Below are 12052 nucleotides of genomic sequence, written 5' to 3'. Positions count from 1 at the left end.
GCTGGCCCACCAAATGCACCCAAGAGCCAAAGGTTGCAGGCTTGCTTGGCTGGGGAGAAGGGCTCTTGGCTTTAGAGAGCTCCAGCTGCCAGTCCCACTGCCCAATGGCGTACGTTTGAAGATTCCTCCCAGAGCAAAGGGGCCAGGACAGAAAGCTCTTGCTGCCATGGAGTACCCAGGCTGGCCATCCAAATCGACCCAAGAGCAAAAGGTTGCAGGCTACCTTGGGTGGGAAGAAGGTTACCTGGCTTTATACAGCTCCAGCTGCCAATCCCACTGCCCAAATTCCGTACGTTTGAAGATTCCTCCCAGAGCAAAGGGGCCAGGACAGAAAGCTCTTGCTGCCATGGAGTACCCAGGCTGGCCCACCAAATGCACCAGAGAACCAAAGGTTGCAGGCTTGCTTGGCTGGGGAGAAGGGCTCTTGGCTTTATACAGCTCCAGCTGCCAATCTTGCTGCCCAAATGGCGTACATTTGAAGATTCCTCCCAGAGCAAAGGGGCCAGGACAGAAAGCTCTTGCTGCCATGGAGTACCCAGGCTGGCCCACCAAATCCACCCAAGAGCCAAAGGTTGTAGGCTTGCTTGGCTGGGGAGAAGGGCTCTTGGCTTTAGAGAGCCCCAGCTGCCAATCTTGCTGCCCAAATGGCGTACGTTTGAAGATTCCTCCCAGAGCAAAGGGGCCAGGACAGAAAGCTCTTGCTGCCATGGAGTACCCAGGCTGGCCCACCAAATGCACCAGAGAGCTAAAGTTTGTAGGCTTGCTTGGCTGGGGAGAAGGGCTCTTGGCTTTATACAGCTCCAGCTGCCAATCTTGCTACCCTAATTCTGTACGTTTGAAGATTCCTCCCACAGCAAAGGGGTCAGGACAGAAAGCTCTTGCTGCCATGGAGTACCCAGGCTGGCCCACAAAATCCACCGAAGAACCAAAGGTTGCAGGCTTGCTTCGCTGGGGAGAAGGGACCTTTGCTTTATACAGCTCCAGCTGCCAGTCCCACTGCCCGAATTCCGTACGTTTGAAGATTACTCCCAGAGCAAAGGGGCCAGGACAGAAAGCTCTTGCTGCCATAGAGTACCCATGCTGGCCCACCAAATCCACCCAAGAGCAAAAGGTTGCAGGCTACCTTGGCTGGGAAGAAGGGAACCTGGCTTTATACAGCTCCAGCTGCCAAACCCACTGCCCAAATTCCGTACGTTTGAAGATTCCTCCCAGAGCAAAGGGGCCACGACAGAAAGCTCTTGCTGCCATGGAGTACCCAGGCTGGCCCACCAAATCCACCCAAGAGCCAAAGGTTGCAGGTTTGCTTGGCTGGGGAGAAGGGCTCTTGGCTTTAGAGAGCCCCAGATGCCAATCCCACTGCCAAAATGGCGTACATTTGAAGATTCCTCCCAGAGCAAAGAGGTCAGGACAGAAAGCTCTTGCTGCCATGGAGTATCCAGGCTGGCCCACCAAATCCACCCAAGAACCAAGGGTTGCAGGCTTGCTTGGCTGGGGAGAAGGGCTCCTGACTTTAGAGAGCTCCAGCTGCCAATCCCACGGCCCAAATGGCGTACGTTTGAAGATTCCTTCCAGGGCAAAGAGGTCAGGACAGAAAGCTCTTGCTGCCATGGTGTACTTAGGCTGGTCCACCAAATGCACCAGAGAACCAAAGGTTGCAGGCTTGCTTGGCTGGGGAGAAGGGACCTTTGCTTTATACAGCTCCAGCTGCCAATCTTGCTGCCCTAATTCTGTACGTTTGAAGATTTCTCCCAGAGCAATTGGGCCAGGACAGAAAGCTCTTGCTGCCATGGAGTACCCAGGCTGGCCCACCAAATGCACCAGAGAACCAAAGGTTGCAGGCTTGCTTGGCTGGGGAGAAGGGCTCTTGGCTTTAGAGAGCTCCAGCTGCCAATCCCACTATCCAAATTTCGTATGTTTGAAGATTCCTCCCAGAGCAAAGAGGTCAGGAGAGAAAGCTCTTGCTGCCATGGAATACCGAGGCTGGCCCACCAAATTCACCCAAGAACCAAAGGTTGCATGTTTGCTTGGCTGGGGAGAAGGGCTCTTGGCTTTATACAGCTCCAGCTGCCAATCTTGCTGCCCAAATGGCGTACGTTTGAAGATTCCTCCCAGAGCAAAGGGGCCAGGTCAGAAAGCTCTTGCTGCCATGGAGTACCCAGGCTGGCCCACCAAATCGACCCAAGAGCAAAAGGTTGCAGGCTACCTTGGATGGGAAGAAGGTTACCTGGCTTTATACAGCTCCATCTGCAAATCCCACTGCCCAAATTCCGTACGTTTGAAGATTCCTCCCAGAGCAAAGGGGCCAGGACAGAAAGCTCTTGCTGCCATGGAGTACCCAGGCTGGCCCACCAAATCCACCCAAGAAACAAAGGTTGCAGGCTTGCTTGGATGGGGAGAAGGGCTCTTGGCTTTAGAGAGCTCCAGCTGCCAGTCCCACTGCCCAATGGCGTACGTTTGAAGATTCCTCCCAGAGCAAAGGGGCCAGGACAGAAAGCTCTTGCTGCCATGGAGTACCCAGGCTGGCCCACCAAATCGACCCAAGAGCAAAAGGTTGCAGGCTACCTTGGGTGGGAAGAAGGTTACCTGGCTTTATACAGCTCCATCTGCAAATCCCACTGCCCAAATTCCGTACGTTTGAAGATTCCTCCCAGAGCAAAGGGGCCAGGACAGAAAGCTCTTGCTGCCATGGAGTACCCAGGCTGGCCCACCAAATCCACCCAAGAAACAAAGGTTGCAGGCTTGCTTGGATGGGGAGAAGGGCTCTTGGCTTTAGAGAGCTCCAGCTGCCAGTCCCACTGCCCAATGGCGTACGTTTGAAGATTCCTTCCAGAGCAAAGGGGTCAGGACAGAAAGCCCTTGCTGACATGAAGTACCCAGGCTGGCTCACCAAATGCACCAGAGAGCCAAAGGTTGCAGGCTTGCTTGGCTGGGGAGAAGGGCTCTTGGCTTTAGAGAGCCCTAGCTGCCAATCCCACTGCCCAAATGGCTTACGTTTGAAGACTGCTCCCAGAGCAAAGGGGTCTAGACAGAAAGCTCTTGCTGCCATGCAGTACTTAGGCTGGCCCACCAAATGCACCAGAGAACCAAAGGTTGCAGGCTTGCCTGGCTGGGGAGAAGGGCTCTTGGCTTTATACAGCTCCAGCTGCCAATCTTGCTACCCAAATGGCGTACGTTTGAAGATTCCTCCCAGAGCAAAGGGGCCAGGACAGAAAGCTCTTGCTGCCATGGAGTACCCAGGCTGGCCCACAAAATCCACCGAAGAACCAAAGGTTGCAGGCTTGCTTGGCTGGGGAGAAGGGACCTTTGCTTTATACAGCTCCAGCTGCCAGTCCCACTGCCCGAATTCCGTACGTTTGAAGATTACTCCCAGAGCAAAGGGGCCAGGACAGAAAGCTCTTGCTGCCATGGAGTACCCATGCTGGCCCACCAAATCCACCCAAGAGCAAAAGGTTGCAGGCTACCTTGGCTGGGAAGAAGGGCACCTGGCTTTATACAGCTCCAGCTGCCAATCCCACTGCCCAAATTCCGTACGTTTGAAGATTCCTCCCAGAGCAAAGGGGCCACGACAGAAAGCTCTTGCTGCCATGGAGTACCCAGGCTGGCCCACCCAATGCACCAGAGAGCCAAAGGTTGCAGGCTTGCTTGGCTGGGGAGAAGGGCTCTTGGCTTTATACAGCTCCAGCTGCCAATCTTGCTGCCCAAATGGCGTACGTTTGAAGATTCCTCCCAGAGCAAAGGGGTCAGGACAGAAAGCTCTTGCTGCCATGGAGTACCCAGGCTGGCCCACCAAATCCACCCAAGAGCCAAAGGTTGCAGGTTTGCTTGGCTGGGGAGAAGGGCTCTTGGCTTTAGAGAGCCCCAGCTGCCAATCCCACTGCCAAAATGGCGTACATTTGAAGATTCCTCCCAGAGCAAAGAGGTCAGGACAGAAAGCTCTTGCTGCCATGGAGTATCCAGGTTGGCCCACAAAATCCACCCAAGAACCAAGGGTTGCAGGCTTGCTTGGCTGGGGAGAAGGGCTCTTGACTTTAGAGAGCTCCAGCTGCCAATCCCACGGCCCAAATGGCGTACGTTTGAAGATTCCTTCCAGGGCAAAGAGGTCAGGACAGAAAGCTCTTGCTGCCATGGTGTACTTAGGCTGGTCCACCAAATGCACCAGAGAACCAAAGGTTGCAGGCTTGCTTGGCTGGGGAGAAGGGACCTTTGCTTTATACAGCTCCAGCTGCCAATCTTGCTGCCCTAATTCTGTACGTTTGAAGATTTCTCCCAGAGCAATTGGGCCAGGACAGAAAGCTCTTGCTGCCATGGAGTACCCAGGCTGGCCCACCAAATCCACCCAAGAACCAAGGGTTGCAGGCTTGCTTGGCTGGGGAGAAGGGCTCCTGACTTTAGAGAGCTCCAGCTGCCAATCCCACTGCCAAAATGGCGTACATTTGAAGATTCCTCCCAGAGCAAAGAGGTCAGGAGAGAAAGCTCTTGCTGCCATGGAATACCGAGGCTGGCCCACCAAATGCACCAGAGAACGAAAGGTTGCAGGCTTGCTTGGCTGGGGAGAAGGGCTCTTGGCTTTAGAGAGCCCCAGCTGCCAATCCCACTGCCAAAATGGCGTACATTTGAAGATTCCTCCCAGAGCAAAGAGGTCAGGACAGAAAGCTCTTGCTGCCATGGAGTATCCAGGCTGGCCCACCAAATCCACCCAAGAACCAAGGGTTGCAGGCTTGCTTGGCTGGGGAGAAGGGCTCCTGACTTTAGAGAGCTCCAGCTGCCAATCCCACTATCCAAATTTCGTATGTTTGAAGATTCCTCCCAGAGCAAAGAGGTCAGGAGAGAAAGCTCTTGCTGCCATGGAATACCGAGGCTGGCCCACCAAATCCACCCAAGAACCAAAGGTTGCAGGTTTGCTTGGCTGGGGAGAAGGGCTCTTGACTTTATACAGCTCCACCTGCCAGTCTTGCTGCCCAAATTCTGTACGTTTGAAGATTCCTCCCAGAGCAAAGGGGCCAGGACAGAAAGCTCTTGCTGCCATGGAGTACCCAGGCTGGCCCATAAAATCCACCGAAAAACCAAAGGTTGCAGGCTTGCTTGGCTGGGGAGAAAGGCTCTTGGCTTTATACAGCTCCAGCTGCCAATCTTGCTGCCAAATGGCGTACGTTTGAAGATTCTTCCCAGAGCAAAGGGGCCAGGACAGAAAGCTCTTGCTGCCATGGAGTACCCAGGCTGGCCCACCAAATGCACCAGAGAACCAAAGGTTGCAGGCTTGCTTGGCTGGGGAGAAGGGCTCTTGGCTTTATACAGCTCCAGCTGCCAATCTTGCTGCCCAAATTCCGTACGTTTGAAGATTCCTCCCAGAGCAAAGGGGCCAGGACAGAAAGCTCTTGCTGCCATGGAGTACCCAGGCTGGCCCACCAAATCGACCCAAGAGCCAAAGGTTGCAGGCTTGCTTGGCTGGGGAGAAGGGCTCCTGGCTTTATACAGCTCCAGCTGCCAATCCCACTGCCCAAATTCTGTACGTTTGAAGATTCCTTCCAGAGCAAAGGGGTCAGGACAGAAAGCTCTTGCTGCCATGGAGTACCCAGGCTGGCCCACCAAATCGACCCAAGAGCAAAAGGTTGCAGGCTACCTTGGCTGGGAAGAAGGGCTCTTGGTTTTATACAGTTCCAGCTGCCAATCCCACTGCTCAAATACCGTACGTTTGAAGATTGCTCCCAGAGCAAAGGGGCCAGGACAGAAAGTTCTTGCTGCCATGGAGTACCCAGGCTGGCCAACAAAATGCACCAGAGAACCCAAGGCTGCAGGCTTGCATGGCTGGGAAGAAGGGCACCTGGCTTTATACAGCTCCAGCTGCCAATCCCACTGCCAAAATTGCGTACGTTTGAAGACTCCTCCCAGAGCAAAGAGGTGAGGACAGAAAGCTCTTACTGCCATGGAGTACTTAGGCTGGCCCACTAAATTCACCCGAGAACCAAAGGTTGCATGTTTGCTTGGCTGGGGAGAAGGGCTCTTGGCTTTATACAGCTCCAGCTGCCAATCTTGCTGCCCCAATGGCGTACGTTTGAAGATTCCTCCCAGACCAAAGGGGCCAGGACAGAAAGCTCTTGCTGCCATGGAGTACCCAGGCTGGCCCATAAAATCCACCGAAAAACCAAAGGTTGCAGGCTTGCTTGGCTGGGGAGAAGGGCTCTTGGCTTTATAGAGCTCCAGCTGCCAATCCCACTGCCCAAAGTCCGTACGTTTGAAGATTACTCCCAGAGCAAAGAGGTCAGGACAGAAAGCTCTTGCTGCCATGGAGTATCCAGGCTGGCCCAACAAATCCACCCAAGAACCAAGGGTTGCAGGCTTGCTTCGCTGGGGAGAAGGGACCTTTGCTTTATACAGCTCCAGCTGCCCATCTTGCTGCCCTAATTCTGTACGTTTGAAGATTTCTCCCAGAGCAATTGGGCCAGGACAGAAAGCTCTTGCTGCCATGGAGTACCCAGGCTGGCCCACCAAATGCACCAGAGAACCAAAGGTTGCAGGCTTGCTTGGCTGGGGAGAAGGGCTCTTGGCTTTATACAGCTCCAGCTGCCAATCTTGCTGCCCCAATGGCGTACGTTTGAAGATTCCTCCCAGACCAAAGGGGCCAGGACAGAAAGCTCTTGCTGCCATGGAGTACCCAGGCTGGCCCATAAAATCCACCGAAAAACCAAAGGTTGCAGGCTTGCTTGGCTGGGGATAAGGGCTCTTGGCTTTATAGAGCTCCAGCTGCCAATCCCACTGCCCAAAGTCCGTACGTTTGAAGATTCCTCCCAGAGCAAAGGGGCCAGGACAGAAAGCTCTTGCTGCCATGGAGTACCCAGGCTGGCCCACCAAATGCACCAGAGAACAAAAGTTTGCAGGCTTGCTTGGCTGGGGAGAAGGGCTCTTGGCTTTATACAGCTCCAGCTGCCAATCTTGCTGCCCAAATTCTGTACGTTTGAAGATTCCTCCCAGAGCAAAGGGGCCAGGACAGAAAGCTCTTGCTGCCATGGAGTACCCAGGCTGGCCCACCAAATGCACCAGAGAACAAAAGTTTGCAGGCTTGCTTGGCTGGGGAGAAGGGCTCTTGGCTTTATACAGCTCCAGTTGCCAATCTTGCTGCCCAAATTCCGTACGTTTTAAGATTCCTCCCAGAGCAAAGGGGCCAGGACAGAAAGCTCTTGCTGCCATGGAGTACCCAGGCTGGTCCAAAAAATGCACCAGAGAATCCAAGGTTGCAGGATTGCTTGCCTGGGAAGAAGGGCACCTGGCTTTATACAGCTCCAGCTACCAATCTTGCTGCCCAAATGGCGTACGATTGAAGATTCCTCCCAGGGCAAAGAGGTCAGGACAGAAAGCTCTTGCTGCCATGGAGTACTTAGGCTGGCCCACTAAATGCACCAGAGAACCAAAGGTTGCAGGCTTGCTTGCCTGGGAGAAGGGCTCTTGGCTTTATACAGCTCCAGCTGCCAATCCCACTGCCCAACTGGCGTACGTTTGAAGATTCCTCCCAGAGCAAAGGGGCCAGGACAGAAAGCTCTTGCTGCCATGGAGTACCCAGGCTGGCCAACAAAATGCACCAGAGAACCCAAGGCTGCAGGCTTGCTTGGCTGGGAAGAAGGGCACCTGGCTTTATACAGCTCCAGCTGCCAATCTTGCTGCCAAAATTGCGTACGTTTGAAGACTCCTCCCAGAGCAAAGAGGTGAGGACAGAAAGCTCTTGCTGCCATGGAGTACCCAGGCTGGCCCACCAAATCGACCCAAGAGCAAAAGGTTGCAGGCTACCTTAGCTGGGAAGAAGGGCACCTGGATTTATACAGCTCCAGCTGCCAATCCCACTGCCCAAATTCTGTACGTTTGAAGATTCCTCCCAGAGCAAAGGGGCCAGGACAGAAAGCTCTTGCTGCCATGGAGTACCCAGGCTGGCCCACCAAATGCACCCAAGAGCCCACGGTTGCAGGCTTGCTTCGCTGGGGAGAAGGGACCTATGCTTTATACAGCTCCACCTGCAAATCCCACTGCCCAAATTCCGTACGTTTTAAGATTCCTCCCAGAGCAAAGGGGCCAGGACAGAAAGCTCTTGCTGCCATGGAGTACCCAGGCTGGCCCAAAAAATGCACCAGAGAATCCAAGGTTGCAGGATTGCTTGCCTGGGAAGAAGGGCACCTGGCTTTATACAGCTCCAGCTACCAATCTTGCTGCCCAAATGGCGTACGATTGAAGATTCCTCCCAGGGCAAAGAGGTCAGGACAGAAAGCTCTTGCTGCCATGGAGTACTTAGGCTGGCCCACTAAATGCACCAGAGAACCAAAGGTTGCAGGCTTGCTTGCCTGGGAGAAGGGCTCTTGGCTTTATACAGCTCCAGCTGCAAATCCCACTGCCCGAATTCCGTACGTTTGAAGATTTCTCCCAGAGCAAAGGGGCCAGGACAGAAAGCTCTTGCTGCCATGGAGTACCCAGGCTGGCCCACCAAATGCACCCAAGAGCCAAAGGTTGCAGGCTTGCTTGGCTGGGGAGAAGGGTTCTTGTCTTTATAGAGCTCCAGCTGCCAATCTTGCTGCCCAAATTCCGTACATTTGAAGATTCCTCCCAGGGCAAAGAGGTCAGGACAGAAAGCTCTTGCTGCCATGTAGTACCCTGGCTGGCTCACCAAATCCACCCAAGAGCCAAAGGTTGCAGGCTTGCTTGGCTGGGGAGAATGACTGTTGGCTTTATACAGCTCCAGTTGCCAGTCCCACTTCCCGAATTCCGTACGTTTGAAGATTCCTCCCAGAGCAAAGGGGCCAGGACAGAAAGCTCTTGCTGCCATGGAGTACCCAGGCTGGCCCACCAAATCGACCCAAGAGCCAAAGTTTGTAGGCTTGGTTGGCTGTGGAGAAGGGCTCTTTGCTTTATACAGCTCCAGCTGCCAGTCCCACTGCCCAAATGTCGTACGTTTGAAGATTCCTCCCAGAGTAAGGGGGCCAGGACAGAAAACCCTTGCTGTCATGGAGTACTTAGGCTGGCCCACCAAATGCACCATAGAGCCAAAGTTTGCAGGCTTCCTAGGCTGGAAAAAGGGCTCTTGGCTTTATACAACTCCAGCTGCCAATCTTGTTGCCCAAATTCCGTACGTTTGAAGACTCCTCCCAGAGCAAAGAGGTCAGGACAGAAACCCCTTGCTGCCATGGAGTACCCAGGCTGGCCCACCAAATGCACCAGAGAACCAAAGGTTGCAGGCTTGCTTGGCTGGGGAGAAGGGCACCTGGTTTATGCAGCTCCAGCTGCCAATCCCACTGCCCAAATTCCGTACGTTTGAAGACTCCTCCCAGAGCAAAGAGGTCAGGACAGAAAGCTCTTGCTGCCATGGAGTACCCAGGCTGGCCCACCAAATGCACCAGAGACTCAAAGGTTGCAGGCTTGCTTGGCTGGGGAGAAGGACTCCTTGCTTTATAGAGCTGCAGCTGCCAGTCCCCCCTTTGGTCAGCCCCGCCCTCATTGCCAGCCCGCCCCCCCCAAACCGAATACAAATGAGTTTTCCTCGAAGGGAAAAGGTGCCAGCACAGAAACCTCAGACTGCCCACGGAGTGCCCTGGCTGCGCCACACACTGCACCTGAAAGGCAAAGTTCATAAGCTTTCTATCATGGGAAACAGGGCTGCTGCCTCCTGTTTGGTCAACCCTGCCCCGCCATTTAGGGCTCGCCCCTCCCAAACCCGATTCAATGAGGATCCCTCACAGGGACAAAGTGCCAGCACAGAAAGCCCTGGCTGCCCACGGAGTGCCCAGGTTGCACCACACACTGCACCTGAAAGACAAAGCTCACAAGCTTTCTGTCCTGGGAAACAGGGCTGCTGTCCCCCTTTGGTCAGCCCCGCCCGCCATTGCCGGCCACCCGATCCAAACCCGTTACAAATGAGGATTCCTTGCAGGAAAAAAGGTGCCAGCACAAGAAGCTCTGGCTGCCCACCTTATACCAAAAGTGGGCCATTAGCTGAATTTGAGAGAGACACAGTAAAGCTTTTCTTTCCATTATTGAACTGCACCCCGTCTATTGATGAAGGGCTCCACTTAAACTCTCAGTCCTATTCCAGAAAAACCGTTTGCCGCAGACCTACCTTATAGGCCACCAAAGACAGTTGGGAAGGAGGGTGGTTCTTCTGTTTTACTCCCTCTGCCTGGACAACCTGCTCTTCAAAGTGCCCTGCCTTACTAACATGCCACACGTCTCTTCTCCTACTCCAATTTATAGCATCCACAAACCACCTGGACTCCACCCCCTGGGGAGCTGATTATGCCTCGCAAGGCAGCTGGGCTGAGCCGGGCTGAGCTGAGAGCAGTTTGTCCCTGCAGTTTAAATCCCCCACAAACGCCCTCAGCTGCATTCAATGATGAGATGATTAGAGCTTGCAGTGCATCTCCGTTCACCAACGTTGAACTGAAAGGAGCTCCTCCATGAAGTAAAAATCTCCGGGGAAGAACCTTGTCTCCTGGTTACCTCACAAGGTCCTTAGGTGAAGATGAGCTGATGTGGCCTGCTCGAATACCAGGAAACAGACCAGTTACTCGCTACAGAGTGCCCAGGCTGTGCCACACACTGCACCTGAAAGCCAAAGCTCACAAGCTTTCTGTCCTGGGAAACAGGGCTGCTGTCCCCCCTTTGGTCAGCCCGGTCCACCATTGCCAGCTCGCCCCCCAAAACCCGATACAAATGAGGATCCCCAGCAGGGAAAAGGTGCCAGCACAGAAACCTCTGGCTGCCCACAGAGTGCCCAGGCTGCGCCACACACTGCACCTGAAAGCCAAAGCTCACAACCTTTCTGTCCTGGCAAACAGGGCTGCTGTCCCCCCTTTGGTCAGCCCCGCCCGAATTGCCGGCTCGCCCTCCCCAAACCCGATACAAATGACGATTCCTCGAAGGGAAAAGGTGCCAGCACAGAAAGCCCTGGCTGCCCACGGAGTGCCCAGGCTGCGCCACACACTGCACCTGAAAGCCCAACCGGTCAAGCTTTCTGTCCTGGCAAACAGGGCTGCTGTCCCCCCTTTGGTCAGCCCCGCCTGGCATTGCCGGCTCGCCCCCCCCAAACCCAATACAAATGAGGATCCCTCAAAGGCACAAGGTGCCAGCACAGAAAGCCCTGGCTGCCCACGGAGTGCCCAGGTTGCGCCACACACTGCACCTGAAAGCCAAAGCTCACAAGCTTTCTGTTCTGGGAAACAGGGCTGCTGTCCCCCCTTTGGTCAGTCCCGCCCACCATTGCCGGCTCGCCCCCCCCAAACCCAGTACAAATGAGGATTCCTCGCAGGGAAAAGGTGCCAGCACAGAAAGCCCTGGCTGCCCACGGAGTGCCCAGGCTGCACCACACACTGCACCTGAAAGCCAAACTTAACAAGCTTTCTGTCCTGGGAAACAGGGCTGCTGTCCCCCTTTGGTCAGCCCCGCCCGCTATTGCCGGCCACCCCATCCAAACCCGTTACAAATGAGGATTCCTCTCAGGGAAAAGGTGCCAGCACAGAAAGCCCTGGCTGCCCACGGAGTGCCCAGGCTGCACCACTGTCATGGTTTGAGATAGCCCCAAAATCCAATTCCCTAGCTCCATTCCCCCCTCCCACATCTCAAACCTAATGTGAGATGGGTTTTTCCAGACAAAACACACCAGACTCAAAGTGGGGGAAAGGGAATATATTACAATGACTGTACAAATAAATACCATATCATATTATACACATGATCACAAACTATCTCTACCATGACATGTGTATTTACAATGATCAGATCTCTTCTCCCCTCCAAATAAAAGTCCAGGAGGGAAAGAAGGACAGATCCCTTCCAGTCTTTAAGCAGCAGCATCTTCTGAGGCAGCAGTCTGTCTATCTTCTCCACATGCAGCAGCTGATAGCTGGCTTTCTGCCAGCACTCACGAGGGAGGTATTCAAGCTTCTCTCGGCCCCATCGCCTCCAACCGAGGGGTCTTCCGTGGGCTTCGTAACCCCAGACAAGGTCGTATCACCACGTCATATCACGAAGACACAGGGGGGTCTTCGTGACGGTCTGGTATCTCTTGCAGGGCCTCTGTGCC

General features: G+C 54.3%; 1 long non-coding RNA gene across 1 annotated transcript; it reads right to left on the bottom strand.

Moving 5' to 3' along the window:
• Window positions 1-10497: 10497 nt before the first annotated feature.
• LOC127470783 (uncharacterized) lies at window positions 10498-11396 on the bottom strand. Its single transcript, XR_007904392.1, has 3 exons — window positions 11153-11396; window positions 10789-10959; window positions 10498-10596 (listed from the first exon to the last, which is right to left on the bottom strand). It is a non-coding gene; the product is annotated as an uncharacterized LOC127470783 (long non-coding RNA).
• Window positions 11397-12052: the final 656 nt, after the last annotated feature.

The sequence above is a fragment of the Manacus candei genome, unplaced genomic scaffold (assembly GCF_025592945.1).
Source record: "Manacus candei isolate 608988 ecotype Guabito, Panama unplaced genomic scaffold, ASM2559294v1 h1tg000023l, whole genome shotgun sequence".
In the NCBI taxonomy this organism is placed as follows: domain Eukaryota; kingdom Metazoa; phylum Chordata; class Aves; order Passeriformes; family Pipridae; genus Manacus; species Manacus candei.
Note: the sequence above shows the minus strand (reverse complement) of the source record. Positions and strands in the feature narration are given on the sequence as shown.